Source organism: Dromiciops gliroides, chromosome 2, assembly GCF_019393635.1.
Source record: "Dromiciops gliroides isolate mDroGli1 chromosome 2, mDroGli1.pri, whole genome shotgun sequence".
NCBI classification, from domain to species: domain Eukaryota; kingdom Metazoa; phylum Chordata; class Mammalia; order Microbiotheria; family Microbiotheriidae; genus Dromiciops; species Dromiciops gliroides.
Window position 1 is genome coordinate 494849946 of NC_057862.1, and position 6000 is coordinate 494855945.

Here is a 6000-nt window from a genome sequence, read left to right on the forward strand (position 1 = left end):
TTGCTGTCCCTGCTTTTTTTTACTTTAGCTGAAGCATAATATATTCTGCTCCAGCCTTTTACCTTTACTCTGTGTGTATCTCTCTGCTTCAAATGTGTTTCTTGGAAACAGCATATTGTAGGATTCTGGTTTTTAATCCACTCTGCAATTTGCTTCAGTTTTATAGCAGAGTTCATCCCATTCACATGCACAGTTATTATTACTGACTGTCTATTCCCCTCCATTATTTTTACCCCCTTTGTACTTTTCCCCCCTTCTTTCACCCTATTCCTCCTCACCAATGTTTTACTTCTCACCCCTGCCTCCCCCAATCTGCCCTCCCTTTTTATCACCCCCCTCTCTTTTCTTTACCCTTTTCTCCCTTGTTTTTGTCCTCCCTTCTATCCGTTCCCCCCTTTCCCTTCCCCTTTTGCTTCCCTAAAGAATGAGCTAACTTTCTTTATCCCAGTGAATGTATATGTTATTCCCTCTTTGAATCAAATCTAATGAGAGTAGGGTTGAAACAATGTTTACCCCTCCTTTCTTTCCCTCTATTGTAATAGGTTGTTTTTTTCACCTCTTCATATGATATAATTCACCCCATTCCACCTCCCCTTTCCTCTCCTCCCCATAGACTCCCATTTTAACCCCTTAATTTTCTTTGTATCATCACATCAAAGACAATTTATATTTATACCCTCTGTGTAAAGTCCTTCTCTCTGCCCAAATACATTTACAATTCTTAAGAGTTATGAGTATTATCTTCCCGTGTAGGGATATAAACAGTTTAACCTAATTGAGTAACCTTTTTTTTCCCTCTGTTTACCTTTTTAAACTTCTCTTGAGTCTTGTATGTTAAGATCAAATTTTCTATTCAGTTCTGGTTATTTCATCAGGAATGATTGAAAGTCCCCAATGCCATTAAATGTCCATCTTTTCCCCTGAAAGAGAATGAACATTTCTGCTGGGTAATAGATTCTTGGCTGCAATCCAAGCTCCTTTGCCTTCCGGAATATCATATTCTAAGCCTTGCGGTCCTTTAATGTTGAAGCTGCCAGGTCCTGAGCAATCCTGACTGTGGCTCCATGATATTTAAATTGCTTCTTTCTGGCTGCTTGGAGTATTTTCTCCTTCACCTGATAATTTTGGAATTTGACTACAATATTCCTTGGAGTTTTCCTTTTGGGGTCTCTTTCAGGATGTGATTGGTGGATTCTTTCAATGATGATTTTATCCTTTCATTCTATAATACCAGCTTAGTTCTCCTTAATAATTTCCTGGAATATGGTGTCTAGATTCTTTTTCTGGTCATAGCTTTCAGGCAGTCCAATGATTCTCAAATTGTCTCTCCTCGATCTGTTTTCCAGATCAGTTATCTTTCCAATGAGGTATTTCACATTTTCTTCTATTTTTTCATTCTTTTGATTCTGCTTGACTCATGGACTCCTTATCTTCCAACTGTCCAATTTTAATTTTTAAGGCATTGTTTTCTTCAGTGAGATTATGCACCTTTTTTTTTCCATTTGGCCAGATGAATTTCTTAAGGCATTGTTTTCTTCAATGAGATTATGCACCTTTTTTCCATTTGGCCAAAAGAATTTTTTAAAGCATTGTTTTCTTCAGTGAAATTATGCACTTTTTTTTCCATTTGCCCAGATGAATTTTTTAAGGAATTGTTTTGTGCCATCAATCTTTGTGCTTCCTTTTCCAAGCTGCTGATTCTTTTTTCATAGTTTTCTTGTTTTGCTTTCATTTCTCTCCCCATTTTTTCTTCTACCTCTCTCAATTGATTTTTGAAATCCTTTTTGAGCTCTTCCAGGAAGGCTTTTTGTTCTTGAGACCAATTCACCTTCCCCCGTGAGCCTTCACATATAGGCAATTTGAGGGTATTGTCCTCATCTGAGTGTGGGTAGGCTTCTTCCCTATTGATACAGAATCTCTCAATGGAGAGGGCTCTTTTTTGCTTCTTACTCATTATTGGGGCTTATTTATTTATTTTTTAAGTTGAGGTCTGCTCTGGGGGCACCAGGGTCCCTGTTTTTGGCTTCTTGTGCAGGGGTATAAGTGCTGTGTGACTGGCTTTTTACTCTGAGGCCTTTATAGTGTGTGCAGTTCGCCCCCCTGCACTTCCTGTCTAAGTGCACTACTTCAGTGTGCCTGGTTGTGCCTATCCTGTTTGTGGCCCTATAGTTGGCAACTTGCCCTCTTGGCTGGTGCAGGTAGGTTTTTCCACTGTCCTTCTTGGCCACCACATTTTTGAGCCAGGTTCCAGGGGCCTCAGTTGTTCGGCTATGGCCTGCAGCTCCTGCTGACTTGCCCCGACCCCCTCGGTGCTGGGCTGCTGCCCTGTGCTGGGCCTCCCTTTTGCCCGAGTCAGACCAAGCTTTTCCTGAAGTCATCTAAATTATCTCTGGTTGGAAGACTGTGTCTCTCTGTCTCTTTGCAGGTTCTATAGTTTCAGAATCCGTCCAGAGGCTTGATTTAATGTTCTTTTTGAGGGAACAGAAGGAGATCTCAGGCAGCTTGCTGTTTCCTCCTTGCCATCTTGTCTCTGCCCCCCCCTAACAATTTTTTTAAAAATTACTTTACTTACACTAACAAAAAACTGTAGAATATAGAAATGAATAAATATATGCAAAAAAACCCACTACAAAATGCCAAAAATAGTTGATAATGAACATTACAATACACACTTGGGACATAAGAATACTACTACATGATATTTTTTGTACAAATAAATACAAAAATAATTATAGAGATGTTAATTGCTCATGCTTGGTCTCTGCCTATATAATAGCAATTGAATAGTTGCTGTCTGTAAGGTGGCTAAGTTTCTAGCTAGACTGTCTAAAAATATAACGAGTGGTCGCCAATAAATTAGACCCTTCAGCAAGAGTTTAGACTTTTAAGCATTTATTGAGCATAAGAATTTGGTGAGGAGAGAGAAAGAGGCCAAAGTGCCTTCATCTATCTATCTATCTATCTATCTATCTATCTATCTAAAGGAGGCAGCATTTCTGCTCCACTCCTCACAAGGTCCCTGGAGAGAGAGAGAGAGAGAGAGAGAGAGAGAGAGAGAGAGAGAGAGAGAGAGAGAGAGAGAGAGAGAGAGAGAGAGAGAGAACACCAGCCCCTTCTTCGTTTCCCACAAACCTCTTGGGAAAACTGGAAAAATCCTGTTCATCCGCACAGCTAATTGGCTGGTAGCTTTGATTGACAGCACCCATGTGCAAACGTCACTTCGTGATGCCAAGGAAGTGACCTTCCAAGCCACATGGCTTGCTCTCAGACACCTTTTTCTCATGGTGGAGCTTTCCTACAGTATCTCTCGAGGAGGGGGCATCACTCCAATTATCACGCAATGACAATACAATGTAAATTAATTTATAAACTTAGCATGATACCAACCAAACTAATTGTGGTGTTACTTTAAAGAATAAGATAAAACTCTGGAGAAGTATAAGAACCTAAAGGAAAATCTTTTAAAAATAATAAGAACAAAGGAATTCTACCTCTACCAGGTCTAAAACAGATTTATTATCAGATAAACAATAAGAAAATTCACCAATGGTCAAATAATTAGGCAAATAACATCTAGCAGCAATAGAACATTTTTAACAAGCCAAGGGCACCATTTTTGGCACAAGGATTTTCTAATCAACAAAATGCTAGAAAAATTGGAATTCAATTTATTTTAATAATATCTTATCCTATATAGCACAATTTCCAAATGAATATATTACCTAAATGGTAAAGGTCATAACAGAGAGAGAAAGACAGAGACTAATTCAGAAACAGAAACAGAGAAAATGAGATGCTTTTTCATAATTATGGCTAGAAGAAAATTCTTTTTTTTTTATGGCAATGAGGGTTAAATGACTTGTCCAAGGTCACACAGCTAGTAAGTGTCAAGTGTCTGAGTTGAACTCAAGTCTTCCTGAAGCCAGGGCCAGTGCTTTATCTACTGTACCACCTAGCTGCTTCCTAGAAGAAAATTCTTAACTAAACAAGGAAAAGGGTGATCATAGAACACAAAATAAATAAATTTGATTACAGAAAATTAAGTAGTGATTTTGGAAATGGTTGAAAATTTTATATATATGTATATATATATAAATGCACAGGAATTTATTGTATAGTAAAAATACTGAATATGAAGAATTAAGAAAATACATTTGAAATGCTACATGAATGATTCAGAGTACAAAAAGCAGACTGAAGAGAACTATATGCATAATGAATAAAAAAATAGACCAAAATAAGTCCATAAAATGAAATGAAACAAGTAAGCAAAAAAAAAAAAAGAAAGCCCCTATAAACCTAAAAAACAGATAATAAAACATATATTTTTATCCTCTCAGAGAAATGTGGGTCTCCTAAAGTGGAATGTACATATTACCAGACTCTTATCAACTTTTTTCTTTCTTACAAGGAGGAATTGAAACTGGAAAAAGAGAGATATTTTGTGATTTGTTTTTGTTTTATTTTCATTAATAAAATATTATTTATTTTCAATAGGTATTTTCTAAACAGATGAAAAGGAAGAGGAAGGACAGCCTGGAAAAGAGGTCCAGTTTAAAGAAACGTATAAGGGCTCCCACTTTTTCAAAATAACAAATGTTAATTTCCTTCTTCCTTCCAATGTTGCTGTGGCCTTCCACTATTTACATATAAACATTTCAAATCTACAGTAAAAACAAGCTCAGAATACTATTATAAACAATGCCACAGAATTGAGGAATGGAAGAAAACTTAAATACCCTGTAGCCAGTGTTGTTAAATTTACATGTGTGTGTGATGAGATGAGACTCTTTAACATCTCGCCGAAGCCAACAGACTTCTTTTCAGAATAATGTTTTTAAATATATACCATAAAATAGATAGGATTGTGAAGTACTCCAATTATGTTGAAATGCACTTTTTTTAAATTAATGGACTCCAACCCAATGTCTTCATTTCATAGATGATGATGGTGTTGATGATGGTGTTGATAATAACGATGAGGCCAAAAGAAATGAAATGATTTGCCCAATTTGACACATTTAGTAAGTTGATATTCAAGGATTTAAACACTTTTCTTCTGACACCAAACTCAGTGCTCTTTCACTACAAAACAAGGCAGGGTAGAATCAAGGCCATTGGCAGTCCTAGGCCATTAACCAGAAGGCATGAAGCAGTTACACTATTTTGGGATAAGCAAAGCCAGTCAGGTGCTAGTTATGGAGTTAATGGTGAGGAACAATAGCTTACACTTGGGACTTCTCAGGAGTTGCTTACTTAGGTTTCAGACCTCATGGCAAGTTTTATTTGTGCCTGTCAATGACCTTCAGGATCACAACATGGGGATAGATAACTATGCTACCACAGGTATATTTATTTAACAAGCTTGAATGTGCTATCTACTCATTTAAACTTATAATAACAGTTATCCATTCAGGGACTAGCACAGATGCAAATGCTCCAGTCAGTAGGTCAATAAGCATTTATTATTCACCTACTAAGTGCAGGCATATGCTAAGCACTGGGGATAAGAGATAGGCAAGAAAAAAATAGTCCTTGATTTTAAAAAGCTAGTGAGGAGATGACATGCAAACACCTATTTATGAACAAGATATAAACAGGATAAATTGGAGATAATCAATAAAAGGAGGCTTTTCAGATTAAGAAGAACTGGGAGGGACATCTAGGTGGTGCAGTGGATAGAGCATCGGCCCTAGATTCAGGAGGACCTGAGTTCAAATCCTGCCTCAGACACTTAACACTTACTATCTGTGTGACCCTGGGCAAGTCACTTAACCCCAATTGCCTCACCAAAAAGAAGAAGAAGAGGAAAGAAGAAGAATTGGGAAAGACTTCCTATCTATAAAAGGTGAAACTTTTGCTGAAATATAATTAAAATCAGAGAAGTCAGCAGTTGGAGAAGAGAAAGGAAAACATTCTAGGCATGTACACAGTCTTTGAAAATAGTATCATGTGAAAGGAACAGCAAGGTCAATTTCACTGGATCACTGAGTCCATGAT